The 20,527-nt window shown below is 40.0% G+C and overlaps 2 non-coding genes across 2 annotated transcripts; one reads left to right on the top strand and one right to left on the bottom strand.

Annotated features, from left to right (window-relative positions):
• Positions 1-2,248: 2,248 nt before the first annotated feature.
• On the bottom strand, positions 2,249-2,321 carry TRNAR-CCG (transfer RNA arginine (anticodon CCG)). Its single transcript has one exon. It is a non-coding gene; the product is annotated as a tRNA-Arg (tRNA).
• A 6,907-nt stretch (positions 2,322-9,228) lies between these two features.
• On the top strand, positions 9,229-9,300 carry TRNAA-AGC (transfer RNA alanine (anticodon AGC)). Its single transcript has one exon. It is a non-coding gene; the product is annotated as a tRNA-Ala (tRNA).
• The last annotated feature ends 11,227 nt before the right edge of the window (positions 9,301-20,527 follow it).

Below are 20,527 nucleotides of genomic sequence, written 5' to 3'. Positions count from 1 at the left end.
TACTAACCAGTGTAAAGCATGTCTAAGATTTAAAAGGTGAAGTTAAAATTCAACTAAATTGTGGATAGCTCCAGCTCAAATTTAAAAAGATACTTTAAAAAAATGTGGAATACCCAGCATAGAAATTAGGTTCAGAGGGGACCAAACTATAACCACTACAACACAGGCCCAATATCTCCACTGATGAGTAGATATACAGTTGTCCCCTGCTATCCATGGAGGATTGGTTCCAGGACCCCAGTGGATACCAAAATCGATGGACACTCAAGTTCTGTATATAAAATGGCATAGTTATTTGCTTATAACCTATATACATTCTCTTACATACTTTAAATCATCTCTAGATTACTCATAATACCTAATAGAGAGTAAATGCTATGTAAATAGTTGCTGGTGCATGGCAAATTCAAGTTTTGCTGTTTGGAACTTTCTGGAATTTTTTTCAGAATATTTTTGATATGGAGTTGGTTTAATCCATGGTTGCAGAACCTGCAGATATGGAGGTCTGACTGTAAATGAGATGAGTGTGGTACACCATCAGAGTGTTCCTAGGAAAGCAATAGTACAAGTCGCCAAATCTGATTTCTCTTTGAAATTTAGTATTCAGTTAACTCATCAGCTCTAGTATCATTCAGTTTCTTATAAATTTGTTGTAGAACGGTAGCACTTTATTGAAATGACACATTGAAAATTCCTATTTTAACCCCATTTCATCCATTTTTATTACAGAAATCTCCCTTTCATGGAAAATGAGGTGAGAAAGAGACTATATTTCACCACTTAAAATAGCATGCCTGTAGTTCTCTGGTGGTGCAGTGGTTAAGAATTTACCTGCCAATGCAGTGGACACAGGTTTGAGCCCTGGTCTGAGAAGATCCCACATGCCATGGAGCAACTAAGCCATGTAGATCTGGACTATGTATCTTTGGTGAACTTTATGTAACTTGTCACCGTGTCATTTTGATGAATGATCCTTTGTCTTGAGGATGTATATAACTGTATCACTGACCTCTAACAAGCAGAACAGTCCTCAGAATTTTCTGAAAGACTGTCTCCCAGGTTATAATCCTTATGTTGGCCTGAATAAAATTCTCTTTTTCTTCTTTAGATGGACTTGATTAATTTTTCATCTACATTTGTATAAGTGGAATCATACAGTATTTGTCTTTTTGTGACTGGTTGATTTCACTTAGCATAATGTCTCCAAGGTCTATCCATGTAGTAGCATGTGACAGAATTTCCTTCCCTTTTAAGACAATAATATTCCATGGTATATACCATATTTTGTTTATCCATTTATCCTTCTAAGGCTGTTTGGGTTTAATTTCACCTCTTGGCTATTGCGAATAATGCTGCTATGAACATGGGTAGAAATATCTCTTTGAGACTCTGCTTTCAATTCTTTTGGATATAATACCCAGAAGTGGAGTTGCTTGTCGGATCATACCATAGTTCTATTTTTAAATTATTTGAGGAACCTCCCTGCTGTTCAGATCCATTTATGGCATTTGCACTCTTGCTAAAACTAAACCTATCATGGCTACATAGAAGTTGCTGCAGAGTACAGTTCAATTGGAATAAAAGCCTTTGGTGGCTTTTGCCTTTAGGCTTCTCTCTGAGATTGCTATTTGGGAGGTAGAGGCCATTATATTTAAGGTAGCTAATGAAAATCTGGAGAACACCTATTTCAAACCATTTAGAGCCACAGTAGTAGAGAATCCTAGCAGACACCTTGTTTCCAGAAATTTAACTCACCATTACCCCATTTAATTGATTTTTTTAGTGACCCCTTCCCTCCACCCCACCACGAAAAAAGTTCGGTATTTTAACTTTGAAAAGACCAAATGCCTTCATATTCTCAGCGAGTTAGCACTATTATTCCTTATGCCAGGAATAATAAAACTCTGTTTAAAGGAGCCCCCATCCCTTATTTTTGATCTCAGCCCGTTGCTTATTTCTTTGATAGGACGTGAAACAAATTTTAGTTATTTTGTTTCTGTTTATTTGATTTCATTTGTTGGGTCCGGTAGAAAGTAAGCTCCTTGAGGACACGTGGTATTTCCTCCTTGTTCATTTGTAAAATACTCGTCACACACCAGGCCTCCAATACCTAAATGTTATATAAGAGTTTATTTATTGAACTCACATCAGCAACAAGAAGGGAAAGGAAGCAAATCAGATTTTAAATATTTTCCAAGCTTTATCCAACCCGGCAGTGAATGAGACCAGCAAAGGGAAAGAAAAACGACGACCACGAAGGGACTCGAACCCTCAATCTTCTGATCCGGAATCAGACGCCTTATCCATTAGGCCACGCGGCCAGCTGACGGGAGACTGCTCTCACGTAGCGTACAAAAGGTATGTAAACAGGAGGGGGAGGGGGCTTTTCTACCGCGGATTCTGAAGATCTAGCTAAACAAGAGTTCTCAAAATTCACCAACAGTTAAACTATTTCCAACACCGTCTAAAAGTTGTAAAAACTAATACATAAATGTCAGGAACTGTTAGACGGTTCATCGTTGTGGACCCTGTTGAAGTCTTTGATTAATGACTTCGAGAGGTGGGGTAGAGAGGAAGACTTTGAGTCTAGAGCTGATGCTGCATCCCTTATGGAAAACAGCAAAGAGGAAGGAGTGAGCACAGATGGTGCATTCGGAGGGGAGTCTGAAGGGAATAATGGAGGTGCTGGAGGAAGCACAGAGATAGCCTGGAAGCTTCATAGAAAGTTCTCCTGTAAGTGCAAGGTTAGCTTAAGCCTAGAAAGGAATAGTTTATTCAGTATATATATATATATATATATATATATATATATATATATATATATATACACACATATACGCTTGTAGGTTTAAAAAGAACGGAGTGAATGGACGCTGTCAAGGAACTTGGTGATTTCCATGCTTGACTTGGATACGTCCCAAATTTGACTTGTTTTTGACAAGAAGATGTCCACTGGTTCGTTTATGGGTTAAGCCACAGAGCAATAGGGTTTTTTGAAAGAACCATGCTCATCAAAAGTGTGGGTGGAATAGGAAAGATGTGAAACGTCCAGCCCTAGAAGTAAAGCAGTAACACTCATGTATCCATTTACTCAATGGTTTTGGTTTCTCGAAAATGGCCAGCTATTTGAAACAAAACCAAATCAAAGAGAAATTTCTCCCCTCCTTTATCTTACACTCTTTCACAAAAAGACTTTTCCCCACCAACGTCTCCCATCCCTCCCACTGTTTTCTCCTACGGTATCTTCTCTTGGGGTTAACACAAAACTCAAATTATCGCCTAACCTGTCAATCAAGATTTTTGGAGTGCCTACTGTAGACTTTGACATCTCGCTCAGGGCTGGAATCTAGGGACATTGATGAGGGAGAGACTACTGAGGGTGGGGTGGAGGGTGTCCCAGAATGAGCACGAGATTTGGAGTAATAACAAGTGTGCTTCCCTGTCTTTCCAACACAAGATTATATAAACTGTTGCAGAGCAAAAAAAGTGACAAATATTTGCACTGCTGTAAAAGTAACTTTAGGATTAAAAACCTTAGAATTTACATTTCAGAGAGGAAAAGAAGAAATGAGGGAAGATATAAAGCTCAACGAACTACAGACCTGCCGTTTTCAGTTCTATTATGGACCATATTGCAGAAATTAAACCATTTGGGCACATAATTTTAAGAAAAGAACATTCTAGAGTTAGTGATTTTATTAATAATCCTTTGGCCAAGAGTGAAAATACAGACTGAAGGAATCTTAATACCCTCTACTAAACAAATTTAGAAAATTGAAGGCGGACTAGGGATACTAGCTGGGAATGAGTTTTGCATAGCAATTAAGTTGCACTCTTTGGAAACTGGTGGTTACATTCCAGAGGAGAAAACAAACTTTTGAATTCTAAACTCTTTAATGGATTCTCTTGGATTTTCATCTTAGCAGCCATACCATTTGCAAATAAAAATTGGTCTCCCCTAACCCAGTTTTGTACTTTTTATTTCTTTTGCCTCTTCTTTGCCTCTTGTTCAAGTCTTTAATACATTTTTTAATATTAAAAAATGGAAGTATAGTTGATTTACAATTTAATCTATTTGAGGTAATTTCTGTGTATGATGTAAAATAGTGCTCCAGTTTCATTCTTTTGCATGTGGCTGTCCAGTTTTCCCAACACCATTTATTGAAGAGACTATCCTTTCCCCATTATATATTCTTGGCTCCTTTGTGTGGGTTTACTTCTGGGCTTTGTATTCTGTTCCACTGATCTAGGTGTCTTTTTCTTATACCATACTGTTTTGGTTACCATAGCTTTGTAATATAGCTTGAAGGCAGGAAATGGATGCATCTAGCTTTGTTCTTCTTTCTCAAGATTGCTTTGGCTATTCAGAATCTTTTGTGGTTCCATAAAAATTTTAGGATTGTTTGTTCTTTTTCTGTGAAAAGCACCATTGGAATTGTGATAGGGATTGCTTTGGGTAGTATGGACATTTTAACAATATTCATTCTTCCAAACCATAAGCAAGGCATATCTTTCCATTTATTTGTGTCTTCTTCAATTTCTTTCATCAGGGTCTTGTAGTTTTCAGGGTACAGGTCTCTCACCTCCTAAGTTAAATTTATTCTAAGGTATTTTCTTGATTGGTGTTTTAAAGAGTGAGTAAAAGTGAAGGTCCAAAAATAATAATATAACTTCATATATTTTGCTTTAACTGAAACATCACCAATCTTTTGAAAAGAGAGAGGAGAAATTCCTTATAAGTTTCTTTCATCATATAAGTTTCTTTCACACTTAAAATGTGTCTGGTACAGATTCCAGTTTCTATTTATTTCAAGGGAGTGAGAACTTCAAGACGTTTTGAATCTCAGTGGAGAATCCTCTTAGATTTTTATATTTCCTCCCTTCTTTGTTCATGGTGATATTGCATTTTATTAACAATTGCTGCCTTTATATGCAATCTTTGCAGCTTTAAAAATTAAGGTTAAGCTACTAACGGGGTTCAGGACATGCTACCTCAAAATGTGGTACCTTGGTATATTGAATATTTAAGCTGAAGGAGTTTGAGAAAACAGGTTATAAAACTCTCAGGTGGAGGTGCCTTCCCTATACCTGGAGGGAAAGAGCATCCTTACCTCACATCCCCTACAGACAGAACTGTGATTTCTCTGCTCTTTCTCTGTAATTCTGATCTTTCACCTGTTTGTTCCATTTAATCCAAAATCTCTTTCTCCTTCAAGAGCAGTTACATTTTTATTCTTCCAAATACATGTCTTTTCTTTCATTTCCATGGTTCCTTGGAAGGGCAAGAGATAGTACCTACCTGCCAATCTCCTTGCCCTAGCCCATGGCTTCCCTGCTCTCTTTTACTTTTTCTCCATCCTTCTTATCCCCCAGTTTTAATTTCTTCAAAATTAAGGGGTTATTGTAATAGTTCTTTGGCTGATGAATTCACAAGCAACATTTGTTGGGTGGAGTATCGGTTGTGAAACATGTGCTGGCATGGGACATTGACACGGTGGGGGTGTCCTATTTTCAGCACTCTGGAAGATTTATTTTCCCAGCATGGGCTGGCAGCATGGAGCAGTTGATTTTTTACCCAAAATGATTCTAAGCAGGGAAATCATTTTAATTTAATCACTTTAATCTCTGTCCAGCAGCTCTACGTAAGGATCATCACTAGAGATTACTTGAGGGTGGAAGATATGACTTCTGTTTCTGTGAGCTGCATACCCCTTGTTTCATGGTGGAGGTGATTCCATGCATTCCACCACATCTACAGTTACTTCCTCCACGGAAGTTTTGAATTCCTCAAAGTCATCCATGAGGGTTGCATCAACTTCTTCCAAACTCCTGTTAATGTTGATCTTCTGACCTCCTCCTATGCCATGAATTTTCTTAATGGCATTTAGAATGGTGAATCCTTTCCAGAAGATTTTCAATTTACTTTGCCCAGATCCATCAGAGAAATCACTATCTATGGAGTGGAATCTTAAACCAGTCAATCTGGAATTACCTAGTCAACACTAGTGAGATAATCTGCCTGATAGACCCCTGCCATCCTCCAAAGGAAGGTGACCTTGCCACAAACAATCCACTCTTTGCTAGTAACATCCTTGTCCTGCCCCCTCCTGTCTGTAAAAGTCTTTCACTTTGTACAGCACTTTGGAGCTTCTTTCTATCTGCTAGATGGCATGCTGCCTGATTCATTAATTGTTGAACAAAGCCAATAAGATCTTTTAAATTTATGCAGTTGAATTTTGATTTTTAACAATGTCTAAATTCAGAAATTTTGTTTTTTTCTGAAAACCTTGTAAAGCATAAGCATTTTTCTACAGTCTGTCTTCTCACCCTCTGCTTGGGAATCCCAACCAAACATAAAAACAAGCAAGCAAGCAAAGTCAGTGTTTCCCACTGCTGTCCCAGCAGCCCAGGTCTAAGCAGACAGCGTCCTTCTTTAACACTCAACACTGTTCCCTGACAACCACATAGATTGGTTTCCCTGCTGCACTTTAGAAAGACACCTATATTCGGTTACATAACTTCCAACAGTAGGGGATGAAAAATAACTTTTCCTCTACCTTCTAAGGTCTCAGCTGAGCCCCTGTAACAAAAGACAGATTAAGGAAAGAGCAGACATATTTATTAACGTGTATATCTCATATACACATGGGAGACACCCAGGGAAATGAACAGCTCTCAAAGAAGCAGCTTAGAATACACGCTTAACTACGATCTTCAGCCAAAAACAAAGAAAGAAGTACGTGAGGAGTTGACCTAGAAAAGCACGGTAAAGGAGGGTACGGTTTGTTAGGCAGATTTAAGTCAGGGCCTTCTCCACTGATGAGATTCTCTTATGATTTAGATTCTACAGAGGTTGTGAATTTTGGTCCCAGGAACCATCAGCAAAATCTGAAGACCTGTTAGAACTGCAAATTCTCAGGCCCGACCCCAGACCCACTGAATCAAATTCTGGGGATGATGTCCTCAATTTATATTTCAACGAGCCCTGCAGATGATTCTGATGCACCTAAAGTTTGTGAATGACTGGACTAGTAGGACCAATGCCTTCTGCTCTCTCACCTTAGAGCAAGGGGCCTTTTTTCTCTCCTGCCTAGAGAAAGCGCAGGAGCGATAGGGATCTGGGACACTTCTACTCTTCTGCGCATCCAAATCCCCAGCGTCTTGAGGAACCTCCTCTGCTGCACTCTTCCTCCCACCTTTCTGCCTCCTGCTCCTCACTTCCCTTCTTGTCTTTCTCCTCCTTCTGTGTTAACTTTCCCAGGATCCTAGTTCATTCCAGTTTCTGTCCCTAGATTTTCAGGCCCAGTTGTTCCCAAACTGGTCTATCTGATTCAACTGAGGGATATTTATTATTTTTTAACATTTATTTTGTTGAAGTATAGTTGATTTACAATGTTGTGTTAATTTCTCCTGTACAGCAACGTGATTCAGTTATACACATGTATATATACATAGATATACATTCTTTTTTCATATTCTTTTACATTATGGTTTATTACAGAATATTGAATGTAGCTCTCTGTGCTATACAGTAGGACCTTGTTGTTTATCCATTCTATATATAATAGTCTGCATCTGCAAATCCCAAACTCCCAATCCTTCCCTCCCCCCCTCCCACAAGTCTGTGAGTCTGTTTCTGTTTCACAGATAGGTTCATTTGTGTCATACTTTAGATTCCACATATAAGTGATATCATGTGGTATTTGTCTTTCTCTTTCTGACTTACCTCACTTAGGATGATAACCTCTAGGTCCATCCATGTAGCTGCAAATGGCATTATTTCATTTCTTTTTTTATGGTTGAGTAGTATTCCATTGTATATATGTACCACATCTTTATCCATTCCTTTGTCGATGGACATTTAGATGGCTCCCATGTCTTGGCTATTGTAAATAGTGCTGCAATGAACACAGGGGTGCATGTATCTTTTCCAATTACAGTTTTGTCCAGATATATGCCCAGGAGTGGGATTGCTGGATCATATAGCAACTCCTAATTTTAGGTTTTTGAGGAACAAACGTTCTGTTTCCCATAGTGGCTGCACTAATTTACATTCCCACCAACAGTGTAGGAGGTTCCCTTTTCCAATTGAGGGACATTTAAATAACATAAGATTCCCCAGCAGAGCCGGAGATTCTGAGCGCACTCAGCGTCTAGGGAGTGGGGACGGAAGTCCGTAGTTTTATTAAGCTCCTCCAGGTGATGTTCCATCTTTAAGGACCGCAGAAGTGTTGTATAAAAAACACTTATATATCCCTTTAACCTCTGGGTCTGAGGGTCGCCTGTGGCCCATGCTTTGTATGTGGCCCCTTGTCTATCCGACACTCCCCGCCCCGCGTGCAAATCCCCTGGGTCTCGACAGAGTCTGAGTCGCCGGGATGGCCAGGTCCGGAGCTGGGGAGGAGCCGAAAGGAAGATCGTGATTTCAGGTCTTCAAGAGTCCCACAGGTGTGAGAGAGAATCAGAAGAAAACTTAGGAAAAGGATTTAGGATTTACCCCAAATACTCATTTCTGGGTTGACCCTCGTACCCAAAGCCAGAGAACGGCGGGAAGCGCCTGATGGTTGAACCTCGGAGAGTAAGGGGTCTAACGACTGCAGGCGCACTGACAAGCCTACTCCTTAAAACGCCTTCCTTCTGCGTACTTTTCACTCCGTGGAGGATTCGGCCCGAAAGGGGGCGCTATAAGGCTGTCGGTTTCTTTCGCTCCTCTTCCCGGTGCGCGCTTCTCGGTGGTGCTCGCGATCCCAGCCGCCATGCGGTTTCCCGACTCCGAGGCTGGACGCCGGAACCTACCGGAGTTGGGGGCTGCGACCGACGCGGGCCTGTCTACAATGCCCCTTCAGTCTTCTCTCCTACCTGGACCTGAAACCCCATGACACCGTTTAGACTTTCTCCTTTTTATCCTCCTGCATTGTACTCGGTTTTCTGGCAACCTTTTTAAGCAGAGGTCTTATCCCAGACCTTTCCCTGGGGGCGGCCAGTCAGGACTGCTCCCTTCTCCACCGGCAGGTGGCCGTCGAGCTGGCGTCCGAGAGGGTTACCAGTAGTGGGAGAGCTCAGGACCAGACGGGACTTTCGGTAAAATGTTTAGTTTGCCTTCTCACAGCCTAGCGACAAGACAGTATCCAGTATAGAAAATTCAAAGATTGAATTTGTTGAAGTAAAATTTCGTTGAAAATATAGTAGCGGGTCATAGGAACATTTCTGAGCTTCCTTTTAGAAGGAGGGGGTGTAGCTCAGTGGTAGAGCGCGTGCTTAGCATGCACGAGGCCCCGGGTTCAATCCCCGGCACCTCCAGGTTTTTCTCCTTTAACAATTAATATTTTTAGTACTGAATCGTTCCTGGGCACCTTCTCGTTTGCTGAGAATGTCCGCCGTCTGGCCTCTTTTCTGATTCTTTTGTTCCCTTCAGGTCTTTTAAGTCACAGAAAAAACAAGGAAAACAAACCGACTCTATTTTGTTTTTAATATGGACGCGTTTTTGCTCTAGGGCCGTGGCACCACACTGGGTAGCTGAGTCAACTAGCGAAAGACACGATTAAAGAGGCTGGGGGAGCACCAAACCGCTCAGGACTCCAGAAACCGAAAAACAAGCGAGGTACCAAATTAACAAGCACAATTACATAGTTACGTTTCGCAGTATCATCTAAGGGCAAGAAACACAGAAAGGAGAAAAAACAAGAACAAATGTGAAGTCCATTTGAACTTTTGAAAATGTGAAGGAAATTTTCTTTAGATTCCTTCGTTTTCGGAGCTGTTCCTGGGTGAAGGAATAGATACTCGGAGAGGAAAGCTTTCCTATGGGTTTCCCTACCACTCTCTTCCCATTACAGCCTCCCTTTCTTCTTTACTCCATCTCTCCGTTTTTATACATTATATGCATTTCTTTGACTTATTGTTCCTGACTTTTTTTTTTCATGGTTCCTGACTTTAGAGTAACTTTTAAAGTACAATGTAAGCTTTGGATCTAGATAGAAGTTCTTTATTGCGTTAAATAAGTTCTCCCCTTTTTACCTGACTTGAAGTAGCATGTGATTGGCTAATTGTAAAAGATGAGTTAAGGAGGGGAATCAATCAAAAAATAAAGATACACACTCCTACCCCCTATTCTTACCACTCCTGTCTCCATCCCACATTTTGAAGGGCCTCACACATGCACGTGTGAACATCTCACACACACTTCCAAGATTCATACATACCCTTGGCCCTTCCAGGGCCACCTCCTAGGCCTAGGACCATGCACATTAATGTCATGGTCTGCCCCCAGGAGGATAGATTCAGAAGGAGGCCTGTGCAGGGCCTGGAAGAAGGGAGAATCAGAGCTGTTTGAGCAGAAAATTCTAGGAACCCTGGTATCATTAGGGAGATACTTGGCCAGGAGAGGCCCCAGGGCATAAGCACTTTTTGCCCAGGCTAAACCTGCCACTGAGTGTTTGCTCCAGAGTTTAAGGGTATATTTGTGTTTAACAATACCTGAGGGACTTCCCTGACTGTCCAGTGACCCAGGCTCCTTGCCTCCACTGCCAGGGACATGGGTTCGATTCCTGGTCGGAGAACTAATATCCCGCATGCTGCAAGACCTGGACAAAACAAACAAAAACAATACCTGAAACAGTCCTTTCCCGATGTAGTTCTAAGATTAACCTTTCACGCTGTCTTTTCCAAGATTCTCAGTTTCCTGACCCATGTATGTGTGGGTCTGGTAGTATCTCTTGCAACTTGTACCTGCTAGACTGTATACTTGACAATACTTGAAAAGTTGGAATGTAATGTAGGGGAGGAAAACATTTTCCTCGACCCTTTTAGGGTCCCTGACTAGGTCTGAAAATTGAAACAATAAAGACAGATTAACAGGAGAAAAGCACGCAAATTTATTTAGTATAAGTTTTATTATGACATGGGAACCCTCATAAGAAAATGACCCAAAGAAGTAGTTAGACCTGTGTATTTTATGCTAGGTTTGAGGCATAGTGGAGAGTCATGGAGGAATATGATAGATGATGAAATAAAATTCATATTTTATGATAAGACAAGAAAAATTTAAACATGAATTTTTTCTCTGCCCTTTTGGGTGTCCTCTCTCCCCTTTAGTGTGTATCGTGCATCTGCATTAACCAGACCTCCTTAGGAGATAACATCCCTCCTTAAACTTGTAAGGGGTCAGGATGACCCACTACTTGCTTTGTACATGCAGATCTAGATTGTGTAAACTGTCACTATGTCATTTGACGTATTTATCAATGACATATTGTCTCAAAAACTTATATAACTGTACTTTGAACTCTAATGGGTGGAACAGTACTCAGAGCTTTCTTTTTTATAAGTTTATTTATTTTTGGCTGCATTGGGTCTTCATTGCTGCGCGTGGGCTTTCTCTAGTTGCAGAGAGCAGGGGCTACTCTTCCTTTGTGGTGCGTGGGCTTCTCATTGTGGTGGCTTCTCTTGTTGTGGAGCACAGGCTCTAGGCGCATAGGATTCAGTAGTTGTGGCATGCGGGCTCAGTAGTTGTGGCTTGCGGGCTCCAGAGCGAAGGCTCAGCAGTTGTGGTGCAGGGGCTTAATTGCTCCGTGGCATGTGGGATCTTACTGGACCAGGGCTCAAACCCATGTACCCTGCATTGGCAGGAGGATTGTTAACCACTGTGCCACCAGGGAAGTTCCTCCTCAGAGCTTTCTGAAAGACTGTCTTCCAGGTTATAATCCTCAGGTTGGCTCAAATAATATTTTCCATTTCTTTCTTAGATCATCTATAGATTAATTTTTCATCGACATAGGTTAAGGACATTGTGGTAAATGGGGGAAATTTAGCAAGGCTTGTCTTTTAGGGGTCTTCTTTCTTCTTGGCATCCCTTTGTCTTTGGAGATAAGGGTGTTTCTTTCCTGCATACGGAGAGTACCTGTCACAGGTCACCTTTTATGACCTGTTTCAGGAAAAAAAGGTAATGGAGGGAGGTCAGAGTGCCCTTTCTGCTTCTGCTGTTTTCTCAAATTCCTTCAGCTTAAAATATTCAATATGCTAAAGTGTCATATTTAGGAGTTGTATGTCTGGAACCCTGTCAGTAACAAGATAGAATCTGTCAAAGGAAGAATTGATCTAAACTTTATAGATTTCTCTAACAATGTTATATGTTAAAGGTTTATGGGGATTTTGTGGCATAGATCATATTATCTTAGTGTTACCTGAAAACTGAGTTCACCTCTTGGTGAGTGTTGAGCCAGAAGACACAACCAAGCCAAAGAGTGGGAGAAGGAAGGATTTACTACTTGCTAGGGAGAACACTGGGGATATTTCTCAGAGCTGTGTCTCCCTGAACGGCAAAATTGGTGAAGTTTTAAGTTAAGGGTACATGCATATTCACGAAGGGGCTCAAGCAGGAGAGAATTCAGCATAGAATCGGGGCAAAGGTTGACAGAGTCCAGGCTCTAGTTGATTGAAGTCACAAGGGTTACCAAAGGTCAGCATTATCGTTCCTTAGGTTCCAGTTAGTCTGGTGGTTGAGCGCTAGAGAAGGTTTGGATCTGCACAACAGTTCAAGAATGTGCTTCAGGCTAATCTTTACCTTTGAAACAAAACTGGGAGTCTTTACAACTGATATATTGCCTCTGATATGGTTATTTCCCTGTTCTGATAATAGCCGTTTGTTCTTATATTCTTTTGTTCCCCTTAAAATCATTAACTACTGAGACTTCTTCTTCTGCAAGGGCAAGCACTGTGGCCAGGCTTAGATCACAAAATGGCTTAGGCCTAAAATGGCTTCTCTTATGTCAAGAAGAGAAGTAGGGGGTCTTTCTCCATGGACCCCCTACCGAATCTGCCTATGTAAGGGCTGTTAAATTAATCGAACAAGGAGGCCAATAGACTGAGGTGGCTCTAATGTCCACATAAGCAAACTAAACCTAAGGCTGTAAATGCTTCAAGGTTACAAAATAGAAACAATAAGGACAACCAGTCACAAACAGCCAACTAAGCTTTGAGCTATAGCCAATCAAATAATTTTCTTTCTCTGCTTCTGCACCTTCTTTATATAAGTCTTTCCCCTAGCTCTTGTCAGAAGGTATGTTAAGGAAAGCTCTTCTGAAAACTTGAAAATGTTGATTTAAAAAAACATGAATTTATACTACTTTCTCAAAGTTTTGAGAATGATAAGAACAATGAAATGTATGTCTTAACGGGAGAATCTTAAGAATCTCACCTCTAAAGTGAATTTCTCTGTCAATTAAGAGTGCTAAAGGTATTTCCCAAATAGAGAAATAAATTCTGTAAACTGTAAAAGATACTATATATTGGTAACAGAGCTGTTGCCCTAGTCACACTTCAAGTGCTCAATAGCCACATGTGGCTAATAGCTACCATTTGGACAGCACAGATCCACAACATTTCCATTGTTGTAAAAAGTTCTGTTGGACAACACTAAGTTAAAATATTAGTCTTTTGGAAGAGAAAGCTTCACTCCAACCAAAAATTATACAATTTTACTTTTGAAGATATTATTGAAACATAATAAATTTTTTAAAAATTTGGACCACTGAATGAAATCTATTTGTAAATACCCAGATGGTCTTTGAGATAAAGGATTGAAGCCTTGCCATAACTTTAGTTCTTTTCTTTTTTGGAAGGGTAGGTATGATAAATACAGATAGAAAAGATTCAGCTACCCAGAGAGCTTCTTGGGTAAAGTTTTCCTAACCATAACTTTGGAAAGTTTGGAGGAATTTGTCCTCACCATTTTAAGTGCTTTTATGTATTGGTAATTTAAGCATCAAAGTTCTGGAGAATGACTTAGGCGCCACCAGGTGGTCATCTTGGGAACACCAAAATCCTTTGCTATGTATGAGAGTTTTGAGATGGCCAGTATCTTTCTGTAATGGTAGATTGTTGTTTTTGAATATGTCCTTCTGGATTCTTAAAATCATATTGAGAAGCTGTTTTTACAATACATTTTTATTTAGCTTCAAAGTTCTACCTTTAGAATAGTATTTACTATTCATAATTGAGCTATTTTTCAGATGCTATTTTTCTCTAATAAATCATTAATATTTTCCAATTTTTAATTGAGGTTCCCAAGACAGATAAAAATCTCTGTGTTTCCATATTATAGCATTCCAAAATCACAAAAACTCGAAGTCATATGTGCTCTCAGTATAGATGATAACTCTTAAATCTTTAGCAAAGGTGCTCACATTAGAACTATTAGTCCAGTCATCTGAGTAGATGTTGGCAAAGGGGTAGCTTCCTTTACAGTGTTAAGAAGTTGCAGTGTCTCCAGCACAAAGTATACCTTGAAATTTTAAAGATATGAACCATTGACAATGAATTGTCTGGGGGAATATCAATCAGCACATGGAAGTCAGGATATACTCCCCCTTTCTCTATCTGACAAAAGGATCAAAGGAGGATCATTAATATAGTCATATCAATAGATAATTCTGGTCACCTCAGTCTTCTTCATCAGCTTTTAAATACACTCATATCTGACCTCACCAGACCTCTTGCCTCTGAAGAGCTTGGCAGTCAGCACAGTCAACAGCCTCTTCCAGCCTGCATCTTAATAGGATTCTGTTTTAGAATTTCCGCTTTTGAATATTCTTGCTCATATGATCCATGTCTTTTCATAGCCTACAAAAACTGGTGAATCAGAGGAAGCTTTTTTCTCTGCTTGGGTATTTCTCTTGTCGTTTCCTCTGGACTATGTTTAAACACTAAGCTTTCCTTAGGGAGAACCACCATGTACACCACCCTTGCCATGAAGGAGAGTGAGGTGCTGCCTGCAGCACAGAGGGACAACTGCAGAGACTAACAAATGTGCCAACGTGAGAAGAACCATAAGTTCTAAGTGAATATGACTGCTTGGTCTCAGGGACAGTGAAGTGAGAGGGACCTAGTGTATTAAAGCGGTTCCCCACTTACTTTAAATCATGCTTCAGGTCAAAAGCCTAAAGAGGACCAACTGGGATTGAAATCAGAATCTTCTATCAGCCTTTTAACCAGAAAATAAAAAGGCAACAAAACTCTTGTCATCTATGAATACATTTTTCTTCCATTTTTTGATTGAAAACAGCTGTATAGAACCAAGTACAGTATATGGAATCAATGGCTTTTCTCTCCTCAACCAAATTATTTTACCTTCTACTCTCAGTCCTGATTTTCAGTACAGGCCCAGAGATGTGGAGGCTCAGACTCAGAGGAAAAAGACCCTTGAATTTTGGGCTCCCATATTATCAAGCTCTCTTATCTGTTCCATGCCATTATTTTGTTGCTGGTAACTTCAGAGTCCCCTGAAGCCAACAGATTCAATGTAAAGTGGAAAGAAAGAGGCTTACTTTTTTTTCAAATTTATTTTATTTTTGGCTGCGTTGGGTCCTTGTTGCTGTGAGCAGGCTTTCTCTAGTTGCAGCGAGCGGGGACTGCTCTTCATTGCAGTGCATGGGCTTCTCATTGCAATGGCTTCTCTTGTTGCAGAGCACGGGCTGTAAGTGCACAGGCTCAGTAGTTGTGGCGCAGGGGCTTAGTTGCTCCGCGGCATGTGGGATCTTCCCGAACTAGGGCTCGAACCCATGTGCCCTGCATTGGCAGGTGGATTCTTAACCACTGCACCACCAGGGAAGCCCCCTACTTTGTTATTGATGACACAAATAATCTTTTTATATGGTGTAACCATTAACTTAGAGTTATAATTAATTTTTATGCTTTTGTTTTTTAAATTCTATGCCAGATTTAAAAGTGACTTGTACACCTACATCATAAATTTTACAGGATTCTATATTTATCTATATGTTTACCTTTACCAGGGAGTTGTATATTTTCATTCAGTTTTGTATTCTGTTTATCACCTTGCTCAACTTGAAGGATTCCCTTCAGCATTTCAGCTGGGGGCAGGGACAGTGGCATACTTCTTTATGACTGGCACTCCTGTTATAGTAGCTGGATGCTGGGCAAGAAGCAATAGGCTCAGGTCTTCTTGGCATCTCTCTCCTGGCCTGGAACCTCTGTCTCATGCTGGGCATAAAGGGTCCCCAGTATTTTCAGGCCTCCAATAAAATAGAACCTCTTTTCCATGAGTGGGGACTCGGTGAAAGACAGGAGCCCTCACCTCTTGGCTGCACTTGTCCAGAACTTAACCTCTGCAAGAAGGAGCTGAGGGCAGGATTAGAAATGGAGGGAAGATATAGTTCTCCAAGTGGAAACCGGGTGGGGGGTAGGGGGCATGGAGCCCTGTTTTCTTGGCTGTATAGTTTGGAGTACAGTTTCCATCAGGCTGGCCTGGAGAGGGAGTAGGCTGTGACTCAAATGCCACAGATCTTCATTGTTATAACTGAATTTTAATATATTTTCTTTTTGGTTTTAGAATTTTATTTATTTTTTTATACAGCAGGTTCTTATTAGTTATCCATTTTATACATATCAGTGTATACATGTCAACCCAATCTCCCAAATCATCCCACCACCACCACTCCCCTGCCACTTTTGCCCCTTGGTGTCCATAAGTTTGTTCTCTACATCTGTGTCTCTATTTCTGCCTTGCAAACCGGTTCATCTGTACCATTTTTCTAGATTCCACATATATGCATTAATATACAATATTTGCTTTTCTCTTTCTGACTTACTTCACTTTGTATGATAGTCTCTAGATCTGTCCACATCTCTACAAATGACCCAATTTCGTTCCTTTTTATGGCTGAGCAATATTTCATTGTCTACATGTACCACATCTTCTTTATCCATTCGTCTGTCGATGGGCATTTAGGTTGCTTCCATGACCTGGCTATTGTAAATAGTGCTGCAATGAACACTGGGGTGCATGTGTCTTTTTGAATTATGGTTTTCTCTGGGTATATGCCCACTAGTGGGATTGCTGTGTCATACGGTAATTCTATTTTTAGTTGTTTTTTTTTAACATCTTTATTGAAGTATAATTGCTTTACAATGGTGTGTTAGTTTCTGCTTTATAACAGAGTGAATCAGTTATACATATGTCCCCATGTCTCTTCCCTCTTGCGTCTCCCTCCCTCCCTATCCCACCCCTTTAGGTGGTCACAAAGCACCGAGCTGATCTCCCTGTGCTGTGCAGCTGCTTCCCACTAGCTATCTATTTTATGTTTGGTAGTGTATATATGCCCATGCCACTCTCTCACTTTGTCCCAGCTTACCCTTCCCCCTCCCTGTATCCTCAAGTCCATTCTCTAGTAGGTCTGTGTCTTTATTCCTATCTTGCCCCTAGGTTCTTCATGACCTTTTTTGTTCTCCAGAGTTTGTTGTTTGTAGATTTTCTGATGATGCCCATTCTAACTGGTGTGAGGTGATACCTCATTGTAGTTTTGACTTGCATTTCTCTAATAATTAGTGATGTTGAGCAGCTTTTCATGTGCTTCTTGGCCATCTGTATGTCTTCTTTGGGAAAATGTCTATTTAGGTCTTCTGCCCTTTTTTTTTTTGCGGTACGCGGGCCTCTCACTGTTGTGGCCTCTCCCGTTGCAAAGCACAGGCTCCGGACGCGCAGGCCCAGCGGCCATGGTTCACGGGCCCAGCTGCTCCGTGGCATGTGGGACCCTCCCGGACCGGGGCACGAACCCGCGTCCCCTGCATCGGCAGGCAGACTCTCAACCACTGCGCCATAAGGGAAGCCCCTCTGCCCATTTTTTGACTGGGTTGTTTTGTTTTTTTAATATTGAGCTGCATGAGCTGTTTATGCATTTTGGAGATTAATCCTTTGTCTGTTGATTCATTTGCAAATATTTTCTCCCATTCTGAGGGTTGTCTTTTTGTCTTGTTTGGAGTTTCCTTTGCTGTACAACAGCTTTTAAGTTTCCTTAGGTCTCACTTGTTTATTTTTGTTTTTATTTCCATTACTCTAGGAGGTGGATCAAAAAAGATCTTGCTGTGATTTATGTCAGAGTGTTCTTACTATGTTTTCCTCTAGGAGTTTTATAGTGTCCAGTCTGACATTTAGGTCTTTAATCCATTTTGAGTTTATTTTTGTGTATGGTGTTAGGAAGTGTTCTAATTTCATTATTTTACATGTAGTTGTCCAGTTTTCCCAGCACCACTGATTGAAGAGACTGTCTTTTCTCCATTGTATATCCTTGCCTCCTTTGTCATAGATTAGTTGACCATAGGTGCATGGGTTTATCTCTGGGCTTTCTATCCTGTTCCATTGATCTATATTTCTGTTTTTATGCCAGTACCCTATTGTCTTGATTACTGTAGCTTTGTAGTATAGTCTGAAGTCAGGGAGTCTGATTCCTCCAGCTCCGTTTTTTTCCCTCAAGACTGCTTTGGCTATTCAGGGTCTTTTGTGTCTCCATACAAATTTTAAAATATTTTGTTCTAGTTCTGCAAAAAATGCCATTGGTAATTTGATAGGGATTGTGTTGAATCTGTAGATTGCTTTGGGTAGTACAGTGATTTTCACAATATTGATTCTTCCAATCCAAGAACATGGTATATCTCTCCATCTGTTTGTGTCATGTTTGATTTCTTTCATCAGTGTCTTATAGTTTTCTGAGTATAGGTCATTTACCTCTTTAGGAAGGTTTATTCCTAGGTATTTTATTCTTTTTGCTGCAATGGTGAATGGGATTATTTCCTTAATTTCTCTTTCTGGTCTTTCGTTGTTAGTGTATAGGAATGCAAGAGATTTCTGTGCATTAATTTTGTATCCTGCAACTTTACCAAATTCATTGATTAGCTCTAGTAGTTTTCTGGTGGCATCTTTAGGATTCTCTATGTATATTATCATGTCATCTGCAAACGGTGACAGTTTTACTTCTTCTTTTCTGATTTGGATTCCTTTTATTTCTTTTTCTTCTCTGATTACCGTGGCTAGGACTTCCAAAACTACGCTGAATCATAGTGGTGAGAGTGGACATCCTTGTCTTGTTCCTGATCTTAGAGGAAATGCTTTCATTTTTTCACCATTGAGAATGATGTTTGCTGTGCGTTTGTCGTATATGGCCTTTATTATGTTGAGGTAGGTTCCCTCTATGCCCACTTTCTGGAGGGTATTTATCATAGATGGGTGTTGAATTTTGTCAAATCTTTTTCGGCATCTATTGAGATGATCATGTGGTTTTTATTCTTCAATTTGTTAATATGGTGTATCACATTGATTGATTTGCATATATTGAAGAATCCTTGCATCTCTGGGATAAATCCCACTTGATCATGGTGTATGATCCTTTTAATGTGCTGTTGGATTCTGTTTGCTAGTAGTTTTTGAGGATTTTTCATCTATTTTCATCAGTGATATTGGCCTGTAATTTTCTTTTTTTGTAGTACCTCTGTCTGGTTTTGGTATTCAAGGTGATAGTGGCCTCATAGAATGAGTTTGGGAGTGTTTTTCCCTCTGCAATTTTTGGAGGAGTTTGAGAAGGGTGGGTGTTAGCTTTTCTCTAAATGTTTGATAGAATTCACCTGTGAAGCCATCTGGTCCTGGACTTTTGTTTGTTGGAAGATTTTTAATCACAGTTTCAGTTTCAGTGCTTGTGATTAGTCTGTTTATGTTTTCTATTTCTTTCTGGTTCAGTCTTGGAAGTTTGTATCTTTCTAAGAATTTGGCCGTTTCTTCCATGTTGTCCTTTTTATTGGCATAGAGTTGCTTGTAGTAGTCTCTTATTATGCTTTGTATTTCTGTGGTGTCTGTTGTAACTTCTCCTTTTTCATTTCTAATTTTATTGATTTGAGTCCTCTCCCTCTTTTTCTTGATAAGTCTAGCTAAAGGTTTATCAATTTTGTTTATCTTCTCAAAGAACCAGCTTTTAGTTTTATTGACCTTTGCTCTTGTTTTCTTTGTTTCTATTTCATTTATTTCTGCTCTGATCTTTATGATTTCTTTCCCTCTACTAACTTTGGGTTTTGTTTGTTCTTCTTTCTCTACTTCCTTTAGGTGTAAGGTTAGATTGTTTATTTGAGATGTTTCTTGTTTCTTGAGGTAGGCTTGTATTGCTATAAACTTCCCTCTTGGAACTGCTTTTGCTGCATCTCATAGGTTTTTGGATCATCGTGTTTTTGTTGTCATTTGTCTCTAGGTATTTTTTGATTTCCTCTGATTCCTTCAGTGATCTCTTGGTTATTTAGTAATGTATTGTTTAGCCTCCATGTGTTTGTGTTTTTTATGTTTTCCCCCCGTAACTGAGTTCTAATCTCATAGCATTGTGGTCGGAAAAGATACTTGATATAATTTCAGTTTTCTTAAATTTACCGAGATTTGATTTGTGACCCAAGATGTGATCTATCCTGGAGAATGTTCCGTGTGCACTTCAGAAGAAAGTGTATTCTGCTGTTTTTGGTTGGAATGTCCTGTAAATATCAATTAAATCGATCTGGTCTTTTGTGTCATTTAAAGCTTGTGTTTCCTTATTAATTTTCTGTCTGGATGATCTGTTCATTGGTGTACGGTGAGCTGTTAAAGTCCCCCACTATTATTGTGTTACTGTCGATTTCCTCTTTCATAGCTGTTTGCATTTGCCTTATGTACTGAGGTGCTCCTATGTTGGGTGCATATATATTTATAATTGTTATATCTTCT

This window comes from Delphinapterus leucas, chromosome 10, assembly GCF_059928025.1.
Source record: "Delphinapterus leucas isolate spDelLeu-1000000601 "Yukka" chromosome 10, BTC_Dleu_Yukka2, whole genome shotgun sequence".
In the NCBI taxonomy this organism is placed as follows: Eukaryota; Metazoa; Chordata; class Mammalia; order Artiodactyla; family Monodontidae; genus Delphinapterus; species Delphinapterus leucas.
The sequence above is the reverse complement of the archived record's forward strand: the minus strand, read 5'-3'. Positions and strand labels throughout refer to the sequence as shown.